Source organism: Mus pahari, chromosome 6 (assembly GCF_900095145.1).
Source record: "Mus pahari chromosome 6, PAHARI_EIJ_v1.1, whole genome shotgun sequence".
In the NCBI taxonomy this organism is placed as follows: domain Eukaryota; kingdom Metazoa; phylum Chordata; class Mammalia; order Rodentia; family Muridae; genus Mus; species Mus pahari.
The window spans coordinates 55,208,748-55,221,485 of NC_034595.1; the positions used below are offsets into that span (position 1 = coordinate 55,208,748).

General features: G+C 45.2%; 1 protein-coding gene across 5 annotated transcripts in view; it reads left to right on the plus strand.

Annotated features, from left to right (window-relative positions):
* Dab1 (DAB adaptor protein 1) overlaps nt 1-12,738 on the plus strand; it is a 1,123,238-nt gene that overhangs the window by 727,590 nt on the left and 382,910 nt on the right. For 2 of the 5 annotated variants that reach the window (XM_029539574.1, XM_021199768.2), the window contains exon 1: nt 7,725-7,868. The exons of the other annotated variants lie outside the window; for them this stretch is intronic. The gene's annotated coding sequence lies outside the window, so the exon portion shown is untranslated. Of the gene's footprint in view, nt 1-7,724; nt 7,869-12,738 lie in introns of those variants that run through there. 5 annotated transcript variants of the gene reach the window in all.

A 12,738-nucleotide genomic window follows, 5' to 3' on the forward strand; every position in this document is an offset into this window, starting at 1 on the left:
TTGTAAATATTTCTTTTCAGGCTCATGGCTTACCATTTAATTTTCTTAATGTTATCTATTAATCAGCAGCTTTATTTTGATTAAGCCAGATTTATTATGCTATACTCAGTGGTTTTTGCATCCTTACAATGGAAACTGAGCATGCTCTGAAATAATGAACAAAATAAGGTGCTCTTTAGTGTGTTTTGTTTTAAAGTCTTGCTATGTAACCCAGGCAAACTTATCCCCCTCCTGCTTCAACATCTCCCATGATGGGACTAGGCATGTGCCTCTATGTCTGACCTCCTCCTGGATCTTAACCAGTTCATTGATACCTTTTTGTTCTTACATACAGTGAAGAGTGGGTTATGGTTCTTTTCTGCTTCCCCAAGGTGCCTTTGAGGGTGTCTTCAGCCCTTAAACTACAGCATCCGTGGGCAGGAAACAAATCAGCAACTGAATCTGTTTGTCCGCTTCTGGGTTCTCTATTCTGCTCTAATTATTTTATTTATCTTCATTAACTTAATCATGCTGTTCTGATCAATGTCGGATGGACCCTCCAGAGCTGTCTTTGTTTCTTGAAAATATTCTGACTTTTCTAAGTCCCTCTGCATCCTTGCATACATTTCAGAACTGCTAATCCCCTGAAAAAAAAAACATATCGGAATTCTTACTATTACTGCATGAAATGTACATTTCAATTTGAGGATCATTGACATTTTACCAGCACTGATTGTTCTAAACCATGAACATGGTATGTCTCCTTATGTTCATGTGTCTGCTTTGGATTTGTTTGTCTTTTTTTTTTTTTTTAACCAGGGTACGTAAGTTTTGGTGAACAAGACTGATAAACCTTATGTTCGGTTTATCCCTAATATTGTATACTGAGTTACCATAAGTAGCATTTTATCTGAGGTGTATTAAGTATTAATCTAAATGCTGCATGGAAAGTACATACTATAAAATTTAGCGTAACTATTTTTTATTGAAGTGAAAAATACAATTCAAATCATCTTAAGTAAAAGGAGAAATACATGAGAGACTCACAGGAGAGAAAAGTCATGGGGTGATGGTAGCTGTTTTTAGGTAAAGCTAACCCAAACCCTCTAAGACTGGCTTCTTAAATCTCTATTTTCTAACCCCCAGTCCTCCTTACTTCTCTTGTGCTTCACACTATGTAGTCTTTTCTCCACTGTTATAAGTGGGCCTAATTTCATCCCAGCTTTGGGCAAGAAGAGAATGTCTTCCCCAGCCAAGCTACCCTAGGTACACAGTACATCTCCAATTTGGTGTAACCAAGAGATACGGTTCACTGCATTACTTGTCTGTTCCCGGACTGGAGTTATTGTCTTCTTTATCAGAACAACAATAACAATAACCACAAGATCGGGTAGGGAAAGGGTAAAGCAACGAACAAGTGGAAGTATTATTTCACAAGAAGAAATAGAGCCACCCCCATACCCCATACCCCTATTCCCCTACCAATAGCAAACAGCATAAACTGTGCAGTCCCTTAAGCACAGAGGCAACAATGTATCCTTGCAGAGTTGGATGTGGAGCTGGTGATTCTCCTGTGCTTCTGACTCGGATGTCACTTCCACTCTTTTCATCTACTCCCTTTTCCTTTTTTTCCCAAACACGAACATCACTTTAAGCCCTACTTGATTAGTGAGACACTTGGGGGATTGTGTTGGCCCCTAAGAGGTCTCGGACACCCGCTTTGTTTCTTAAGCTCTCAACTTAGTTTCTAGTGTGCATTTAGCTACCCAGAGCAGATTGGTGGAGGAACTGCCATCCCCACATTGCCTTCCCTAGGTTCTCTTAGGAAATGGAAGGAACACTGTTTACAGCTGCCAGAGAGCAGAGTCCAGTTTAGTACATCCTCCATGCTGCCTTTTGCTGGAACTGGGAGGCCAGGTTAGGAGAATAAGAGCATTCTCTGTTCCATTATGAAGAAATATATTTTTATTGCCCTTTTGACCACAGAAAAGAAGTAGCAATTGGATATTTTACCAGTGTCTCAGAAAAGTAAGAGTAGGCATTAAATAGTTGCCTTTAAGAAAGTGTATCCTTTATCTTTATGCTAAATTAAACATAGCAAACAGACCCCTACATTTTTATGCTTGCCTCTCAAGGGCCAATCACGGGCGCTCTCACAGAGAACTCTCGGCTGTGCTGCCTTTCACATAACCTGTTTCTCTAACTTAAAACTCTGGTTAGAAATGGCTTTCCCCTTCATTCACCTGACACCTAACGGTGTTTCAAAATGAACCCTTTTCTTTATGATCTCTCTCTCTCTCTTTCTCTCTCTCTCTCTCTCTCTCTCTCTCTCTCTCTCTCTCACACACACACACACACACACACACACACACACACCAGTGTATCTAGCACACTTGCCTGGTATACTGAGGAGTGTTGCTGTTGATTTTATTTTATTTCTTAAACAAAGGAGTGAGACTTTTTCTTCTCAATTACAGATTTTTGAGCATGGCAAGAACTTCTAAAAAAGGCTTTATATGGAAGCTAATGTACCTCTGTATTATTAACCTTTGAAATTTTACCCATTCCATAGTAGTGTCTTTCAAGTTCATGGTGACTCTGACAAGCTTGGTAGGTGTTCCTACTAATCACTCTTTAAACCTTATGAATCTGAGAACTTTAGATGTATATTTACATTTGCATAATCACAGCATGCGTGAGTGCTACTGCCCCAAAGTAACTATTCCAAAGCTAAGCAAAGGATTTCATTAACAATAGCATAAAAAAAGAAGAAAATACTTGGGAATCAGTTTAACCAAGGAGGTGAATAATCTCTATCCAGAAGTCATAAGAGTGTGTAAAGGAATTAAAGGGGCACAAACTAAAGGAAACACAGCCCAAGTGGGAGACTTAATATCACTCTACTTATCCTACCCAAAACAGCCTCCAGATCCAGATCCTATCAAAATTCTATTGACTTTTTCCCAAGAATTTTTTTCTTTTATTAAAAATCCTAATTCATGTGGAACCATGAATTAGGATTTTTAATAAAATGCCTGGATAAGCTAAAACCGGAACCAACCGTACCTGATTTCAAAATGTATTACAGAGATATGGTGATCAGAACAATATGGTACTTTCATCAAAATGGATAGATTAAACCAGCAGAGCAAAATAGAGCTAGCATAGAGACAAAGGAATACATACTAAGAACACACAGGGGAAAGGATATCACATAGAGCAAATGGTGCTGGGAAAATATTCCCATGCAGAAAGATCAAATCAACCTTCACTTAAACTTTATGTAAAACCAATTCAAACTGGATTAGAACTTAACTATAAGACCCAAACCATAAAAATTTGAGACCAAAACCTCTAGCTAAACATTTTTGATATTTGGTCTTGCCTATGATTTTTTAAAAAAGACAAACAAACAAATGGACACCAAAGGGAGATGCGCCAAAAGACATTAACTAAGTGGGATGCTTCAGATCCAAAAGCCTTTCCCAAGCCTACGGAACCATCAGTGTCATGGATGGGGAGCTTTGAGAATAAGGGGACATCTGGAAAGATAAATGCCTAGTGCCCAAGACATGTAAAGAACTCAAAGAACTCACTTGCGAGGCATTACCAGCTTGGCCACGTGATGGCAAAGGATCTGAATAAATGGGATTTTTTTTTCCCTGTAAGGAGACACAGATAGCAACAGGAATAAGCAAAGTTCCCAGGCTTGAACCAAACACACAAGGAGGTAGAATTGCAACCTGCTGCAATGGCTAATATTAAAAACCAAACAAAACAAAACAAAACTCTAGATTATAACCATTATTGGTAAAGAAGGAAGTCTTTACCAATATCTATCTACAATATATATCTACTGCTGGTGGGATTGTGAATTAATCCACCTTTTTTGGAAAACAGTATAGAGATCCTTCAAAAACCAAAAGTGGAGCTCCTTTCCAGATATGTAAATCTAAGGAATGAACTAATTATCTCCAGGAAGTGCCTGAACGTCCTTGTTTATTTCAGCATATTTGTAATGAAATCAATAGAACGTCAATCAGTGTGGATCATGGATTAAGAAAAAGTAGTGTGTGTGTTTCTACAATGGAATATTATTAAGCTTTAAAAAGAAGTGAATCTGCCATTTGTGACAACACGATGCTCAATTGCACTATGATACAAAATAAGCCAGGCACAGAAAGAGAAGGTATAGAGCATGACAGTATATATATATATATATATATATATATATATATATATATATATATGTGTGTGTGTGTGTGTGTGTGTGTGTGTGTGTGTGTGTGTAGAGAGAGAGAGAGAGGGAGAGAGAGAGAGAGAGAGAGAGAGAGTCTAAACAAGACAGGGTCACAAAATCAGAGTAGAATAGTAGTGTCCAGGAGTTACAGGGTTAAAAAAAAATAGGGAAATTCTTGTCAAAGGTGTTAACCTTTGTTATAAGTTCTGGAGGTCTGTGTACCACAGGGTGAGTTAGGTACATCTAATAATAATGTACAATACACTTGACATTTGCTAGGGGCTAGATCTAGAGTGAGCTTATCACACATGTAAAAAAGAATCTACTATGTGAGGTAATAAATATGCTAATTATCTTGATAGTGCTAATCATTTCACAATGTGAACATATGTCAAAACATCACATTGTGCACCTTAAATATACACACTACTTACTTGCCAACTATTCAGCATTGATCTGTAAGGAAAGACTCCCAAACTTAGAGCCTATAACCCACTATCAAACCAGACGTGTATTTGAAAACTGCTAGGAATAAACCGGATTTAAATAGCATACAAGTTACAGAAGGCACTGCTCTGTGTTCTTTCCTTTGGGGGAGTGGTATCACACACTGAATTTATGGCAGGTAACCACAGGTCCGGTTTCCAATCCTGGGGTCAGTTGTGTTAGCTGACCCTGAGTGCCTGTCAATCACAGGAAGATGGATGCCATCAATCGCATGAGGGTGGATGGCATATATTCAGTAGCTTGCCTTTTTGCCCAGCTTTTTGTTACTTATGCTATGTCTCTGTCCAATGGACAGAGCTCTTAACATAGACCTTGATGGACAGAAGGAACCCTGCCAAAATTAGGTGAATCAAAATGAACGATTTGGATGTATTCTGGGAAGAGAACCAATGTCTACTGGGTTGTGCTTCTGCCTGGTACCTTATTTAGGGCTCATTGCAATCTTGTGAGTGAAGTGTTTACCACCAGAGAAGCACTGAGAGATGGCCTGCCAGAGGCGAAGAAGGCCAACAGATTTCCAAGTCCATATTGTAAAGGTTGTATGAGAAATACCTCAAACTACTCAGAATGGAGTAAGTAATATATACAGCCTCGGGTATTATTATCTTGCTGCTTCTCAGATTACATGATGAAAGCACATTTATTGATTTTTTTTCTTTATGCCATACTTAATACAAATAACATTGGTGTTTTCAAAATAACAGCAGTAAAGCCCCACACCTTATCTTTCAGATGAGCTATTTCTTGACATTTAGCTGAGTGGCAAAATATTCCTTTAAATTTGGTTTAGTTTAACCAGGAAGGCCCTGAGGCCCATAGTGGGCAGCTTGTGCCTATACATCACACTTTCTTCCAGGCTGGAGATAGGAACAGCTGTGCCTTGTTGCCCCCATTGGATTTCATGGGAATTTGCCCAGTTTCCATGGTGGACTTTGTCCAACACTGACTAGAGAGAGTTTTACCTTCTCATACATTGAATGGCTTGGCAAACTCAGTTTGCCAGTTCTCTCTGGTGTCTGTAGTGGCGAAGTCAGGGGAAGACAAGGAGGGAGGAGGCAGCTACAAGTCAGACCTTAGACCTGTACTCTTAACAGGCATGTATGTGGATGTTTCAAAGCTGTCCCTAAATCGGGGAATTTTAGATTTTGTTTTGGTAGAGTCTGTAAAAAGTCAGACTTACGCGAGCTTACCTAAGGTCTGGCATTTACTAGCCTGCAGAAATGACTAACACTCAACTACACTCTCACCTATTTCCTCTGCGAGGTCTCGAATTTCTCTCTTGGTATCAGAGTTCAGACTCCAGGGACTTCTCTTTGAAAACAATGGAAGTAAAATGTTTTCTTGATCACAGCTGTGTCCTTCCAGCCAGTCTCAACTTCACACTGGATGTAGAACCTGGTGCCCAACTCCTCCCACTTTCCAGAACTTTTGTAAAAGTTGGAGAGAGATCCGGTGGAGGTTCCCTGGTTCCATCTTTAGACTGACAGCCACCCAGAGGTAGACAGAAACCATCAAGAATGGAACCTCTCTGCCAAGTTGTGGGAAATTTCTTCCGATCAGCCCTTCTCAGTAGATTTCATCCTGCCTATGACCTCAGGATTTTTTTTTTTTCTTGTCTCTATGTAAATTGCTATCTTTTCAGAGGTGCCTGACAGCCCAGTTTTGCAGGGCCTCCATTTGTACAGAGCTGTTATTATGGGATAAGTGTAATGGCTCGTGAATTTTGTGGAGGAAGGGAGGGTCTCCAGATGACTTTGTACAAACCAGCCACGGACCTACTGACTCCACAAGCAGTGCATTAGGCTAAATATTTTTAGCCCATTGACTCTAGAGGTAATAACCCTAAATGCATCATTACATTTTCATGGGTGAATAACAGAAACTACCAGAAAAAAATCCCCCCCCAAAAAAAAACAAGCCACCGTTTTAGCTTTATTATCGCCCAGCTGGAGGGCAGGAGTGTGGCCCCCTCAAAAGAAGAGTAAACTTTAAAAGCAAGTATTTGGTTCTCTTCCTTTGCTCTCAGGCACCAGGCTCTCAGAGACAGGCAGTAGGTGATTTTCACACTCCTCCTTCCCACCAAGCATTCAAGCCTCAGGAGACATGCGTGCCACACTGGCGTTGACAAAGCCGAATCCAATCTCAAGGTGGAAGAATTTCCGACTAATCCAATTATTTTTTGCCACTCGGTGTTTCTGAGATCTTTTTGTAAGGTAGGACCCGAAGAGCCTTCTTCGGCACAACAGGTTCTAATTTACAGGAGGCTCTACTGACCTGCATTCTAAGAATGGAGTAGGGAAAACAAGTTAACTGGGGCCTGCGTGCCCTCAGGGGCACAGGAGGCTGCCTAGAGCTGATTGAAATAGTGACAGGTGCAGGTCAACTTTGCCTGGGAAACGCCAGTAAAAGGCGGGCTGGAGCCGGCCTGGGCAGCTGGGAGAGGGCGCCCCCTTCTGCCAAGGGGCTCGGGGCAAGAATCTCGCCCGGCCTCCGCTTGGCTCTGCGCCCGTCTACTTGTGAGCATAGAGGCTTGGCTAAAAGCAGGAGCTGGAGAATCAGCGGAGTCCGGGAGGGGACTGCAGCGGCTGCCTAGGAGCGTGGCCGGCTCCCAGCGCAACCCCCACCCCCCACCCCCTGCGACGAATCGCAGGGCGGGGACCCCAAGCTCTTTGCTCCGATCGGTCTCTACTCCCGGGATGGGGGGCGAGCGAGGGGGCTGGAGAAGCGCGACCGCGAGCCGCGGCGCCCCCGCTCGCCCGCTCGTAGGCTCTTTCCCATCGTCGGCGCCGCGGCGACTCCACTGAGCTGTCGCTCGGAAAGCATTCCGGCGGCGAACAGAGCGCCCCGGCGGGAGAGGGAGCGGACGAGGAAGGGCTTGGGACGCTCAGTGGCAGGTGAGCGGCGGGGCTGGCGCGGGGCGGGGGCCGCTGGAGGAGGCGGGTCTGCGCACCGCACGGGGGCTGGTCTCCTCCCCCTGCTCTGACGCGCGCCCGTCGCTTCCCGGGGAGGATGGACCCAGCTCGGCGCTCACCCGGGCTTCCCCGGGCTGGAGAGCGCGTTTGAGTGCGGCCGCCCGCAGGGCATGGAGAGCCGTGTCCGGGGCGGCTGCGGCAGCCGAGGAGGATGCTCCGGGGGAGCCGAGGTGAGAGGAGCGGCGGGGGGCACGCGGGGGACCCCGAATTGAGCGGGCGCAGGTGGCCCACGGGGACACCCGGCTTCCGCGAGCCCGGGTAGCTCGGCTGGGGCCCGCGAGCCCGGGTACGGAGGATGGCTTTCGGGGCGCTTCTCAAGGGAGTTTGGCGCGAGGTGCCTTGCACTAGCGAGTGCCGCAGTTTTCTATCATCTCCCACCACTTGCTTGGGAAGCTACCCTGCGTTTCCTTTCCGGTTGGTCCCCACTTCCTTCGCCTTACTTCTGAACACTCGCGATCCTCTCTTTAGGCTTGCCTACCCGAGACCCTGTCGCCAGACCCCTTGCGTCCTCCTCTGGCTCTAGCCACCCGAGGCTGCCTTCTCCCACTCTAGGACCTGCCGAGTTCTCCCTAAGCCTCCTCCCTGTTTTGCTGGTGGAACCCGCGGGTCGGACCTCTTCCCCACTCCGCGGAACCCGAATTCTCACTTCCCTACATCCCAGCAGCGCTTTGGCTCTGCCTCGACCTCTCCATTAACTGGACCCATCCCAATCAAGCCAACCCTTTCCGCGGACATCGGCGCTGGACCGAAACCTTTCTTTGGGTCCTGCGTCCTGGTGTTCCCTGTCGCTCTCCCTCCACTATTAAGTCCTCAGGCCCTTGGTCACCCGCCACTCCCCTCACATCCTGCCCTCTTCTCCCAGTACTCCGTACCCTACTCTCTCGAACGCAAGATAAGGATTTTCATGCTGGGGAAACTTTGATTCTTCATGATTAGTCTCGTAAAGGAGCCCTACGATTCAGTCCAAGCCACCAAAGAAACCCGGAGTCAGGGAGTCCTGATTTAGGGGTAGTTTTGTGTTAAGGCTCCAGGAAGATACTTGGTGAGTCTACAAAGTGTATTTCCACACCCTGCTGGTCACTGCTTCTGCTGTCTGCATCCCGCAGCGTATGCTTGTGACCCCTGGTGGGAGGGTGAGTCTTCACTGCACTTTTAAAGGCGCTTTTTCTTTCTTTCTCTATTTCTTTTGGGGTTGGTGCTAGTGAACGCGGCGGGGTGGGCAGAGAAAGCTGCTTTGCAAACTGTGTGCGGCTAGGCTGCCACACGGTCTAGTAGTCAACCCTGCACGCCCATTCACGTTAGGAACGGGGCCCCAACCCCCCATCTGCATCACACAAGTCCTCATTGTTGGGGGTCTGCGGGGTATTTCCGCCTGGGCTGCGAGAGTGAAGGAATGGTATGGGGGCGGGGAGCCCAGGGCTTCAGGCGACTGTCGGGAGCTAGAGACTTGGAGAGCGCCGCGGCGCGGGCAAGTGCTAGTTCGGAAATGTGTTTCTGAGGCAGGATGCGTGGCCGCGTGGAGGGGCGGGGGGAGGGAGAGGGAGGGGGAAGGGAGGGAGGAGAGAAAGAAAAAAAGAAAAAAAAAAAAAAAAAAAGAAAGAAAGANTGGGCTGCGAGAGTGAAGGAATGGTATGGGGGCGGGGAGCCCAGGGCTTCAGGCGACTGTCGGGAGCTAGAGACTTGGAGAGCGCCGCGGCGCGGAAAGGAGGTAAGTCGGAGGGCAAGTTGTGAGAGGGGGTGAGCTGCCGCGTGCCTCCCCTGGGGGGAGGAGAGGGAGGGGGAAGGGAGGGAGGAGAGAAAGAAAAAAAGAAAAAAAAAAAAAAAGAAAGAAAGAAAGAAAAGAAAGAGAGCTCGGAGTGGAGGAGAGATTGCGGAGGCCGGATCGCCATTCTCTGCCCAGAGGCCTCCTAAAGGATGCCACAATGCCTCCGAGTGCCAAATCCCGGAGGTGAGAGCATCCTTGCCATCGCTTTGGAGCTGGCCCATTAGACACACTTTCACAATGTTGATGGTTTTGAATAAAGGCTTTGTAGGGGTTCTGCTGACACTTCCCAACACTTAACATGTTTGCAAAGTAATCATATAAATTAAAGGTGGCTTACGTTCAGAACCTCCTAATTATCCAGTTCACGCTTGTACGTTCACGTGCCAATTATGGGTCTTCGGGAAATCCATAAAATTATAAACCATCCCCACCCCCTGAATTAGCACCCATTGTTTTTTATTATCTCCAAGATGAGCAATTCTGGATGGAACTCTGAGTTGCACCGCGGAAAAAGAGAGACAGGCTATGGGGTGAGGTTAGACAAACGCCCCCTTCCCATCTCTTTTCCTCCCTATCCTGACAAGGTTTCGTGGCTCTTCTAGAGACTGAAAGGGATCAAAGATTTTCTTGATTTCCCATTGAGCTGGGCGACCTAATCAAAGCTGTATAAAAGTCAACTTCTAAGCAATCAAATTGTCTGCTGCTGTCCTTGATTGAAACCCTAGCATTCAAATGGAGTATTGAAGAACTCTCAGAAATGGCTTTTGAAGTGCTATTGTTCTTTTCCATACACACGGGCTCTAGTAGAGGTTTAGGAAGTTCAAAATGCAGTGATGTGAAAGCGATGTGACTTTGTAACTATTTGACAACGCAGGATCTGCAGCGGGAGAGAAGAGGCCAAGGTGGGGAAGCTACGACAACATGTTACTATATTCGTGGGAACTGGGTAGCTCTCAAGTGGATACATTCTTTTACTCATGAACTTGGCCATTAAATCTTCTAAAAGCAGATTTGGAACGTGATTTTTAGTAGGAGGATCCTATATGTTTCTTGTTTGTCATGATTCTTTTTTTGTGGTAGTTTGCTTAAGGTCTGAATAGGCTTATCTGAAACATTTAATCATGACCAGTGTACTCAACAATAAAATCTGAATAGAAATTGCTTATTGTTGATGAAGCTCAGCTCACAGGCTGTTTCAGGGTATGTTTGCAAGGAGCACCATTGTGTGAGGCTGCAGAGATGAGAGGCACCGTCACTGTCACTTACTGGTCCCTCCCCAGAGCCACAGAGGTAGCTACAGACCCCTTTGCCCTCCGAAGTCATTTTATTTTAAGCAGGTGGGCCTTTGGCTTGGTTCATGATCATGTACCCATCTAAACATTGCATTTGGTGGCTTCTTGAGGCTTGGAGCCATGCTGCAGGCAGACGAAGAATCTATTTGAGGCAGCACTTCATTTTGATAATTCACTCAAGTCAAACATAAAGCAGAGAAGCAGAGTTTATGTCGTTTAGATGGCACCGGCACAGATAGTATGCATTAAAGGCTGTTGTCAGAAACTTGAAGTATTGCTTAGGACTCACTAAATCTTACAGAGCTCACTAGTGACAAAAGATGTACACATCTTAAGCAGTTAAGACTTAATCCTATGACTCCTCACAACTTGGATGTTGTCACCTGCAAAGCAAGGATCTACTTGTGGACCTTGGATCACTTTTGAAGGAAAATACCCTTCATGAGTGTTTTGGCACATAGAAGGATTTCAAGAGAAAGGTAGATTTTGGTAATAGCATAGAAATTGAGTAAGGAATGGGGGTGTCTTTTGTAATTGGAAGGCTAGGATTGGATCCAGGCATTTTCTTTGTGATGTTGGACAAGTCATTCCTCATAGTAACAAAAACAAAACTCACATTCCTGAGTCCCAGGTAAGGGGCAGGTACCCTTCTTAGCACTTGGCACACATAGCCTTACTTCATCTTTCAGATCCTTGCAGTCTCATTTTTGTTTGTTAGATGGGGAGCTGGACACAGGGAAACCTGGTCATTGAGCTGAAATCATCTAGGAGATAAGGGGATTTAAACCCACCTACCTACTCTAGTCCCAGAGTCCACCTCAACCACAGATGGGGAACAACTCTGGATGGGGAAGGGAAATGAGCTCCTTCCAGGGCCTCTGTAAACTCTAATCCAGGCATGAAGAAGTGGTTAAGACCTCCTGTGGAAAGCAGGCTCCAGATTTTCCCATTTTGCATGCAGTCAACACAGGTGGGCGTGGCTTGGTTCTCAGCATGTCATTGGACTAATGGTTGCACTTTAACCATCTGTGACTTCTTTGGAGCTTCTAGAAGGTTCTAGTTGGTATTGGGTCATAACTATCTACTCTGTGGCAATATTTGTTAATTAGGTAATTAATCAGCAAGTAATTGATTAGGCAGTTAATTAGTAGGGTGTCCTTGCTACTGTCAGTGACTGCTGTGGCAAACAACCGCTCCTATGAAGAGCTGGTATCACAGGTGGCACAGACTCTCCACGAGGGGCCGCATCACCTGGTTAGAGACTCCAGCTGCCCCAGCTCTGCAAGCACTTCTCTGCGCCTTAGTTTTATTTATACTAAAACAATATGTATTTTATAGCTGTTGGGAAGGGTCAGCAGAAAGTGCTTGAGACAGTGCCTGGCATGAAATATTTATTATCAATGAACTGTTCAGATTGCCCTTCAAATGAAATAAAATCTTTGCTTTTGACAATGAGCAGACCCTCTCTTTTTATGCCAGTTTTGCTAACCAACCCAAGGTATGTTTCAAGATTTCCAGCCAACAATTTGTTTGTTTGTTTGTTTTGATGTTTTAGTGGAAATGTGGCTTTAAGCATTTCCACTGTTCAAAAAAGCAATCGTGGAAGGGCATGTTGTGCTGAAACAGTCACACCCTCTTTCTCATCTGTACTTATTCTGAGGAGAAATAACGTGGCTTTGATTGATTGAATTCTCAAGGTGGATAAGTCAGTTTGCCCAGTTCACCAGTTAGGTCAGGATAGAGGAGAAGGATACATGATTTTGTAGAGGTGAGCTACTACGTGATTCAGAGTCCTTAGGCTCTTCAGACAGTGCTCCTTCTACTAGGCCAGATTGCCTTCTGTACCAGGATAGAGAAGTGGCTTGAAAATATAAATAACGCTTGGCTGGGAAGTTGCTGTCAGGCTAAGAGCAGGAACCAGCCAGACATTCTGTACTGAGAAAGGAGTGTGAGCGAGCAGGGGTACACATTCCTACCCATGAA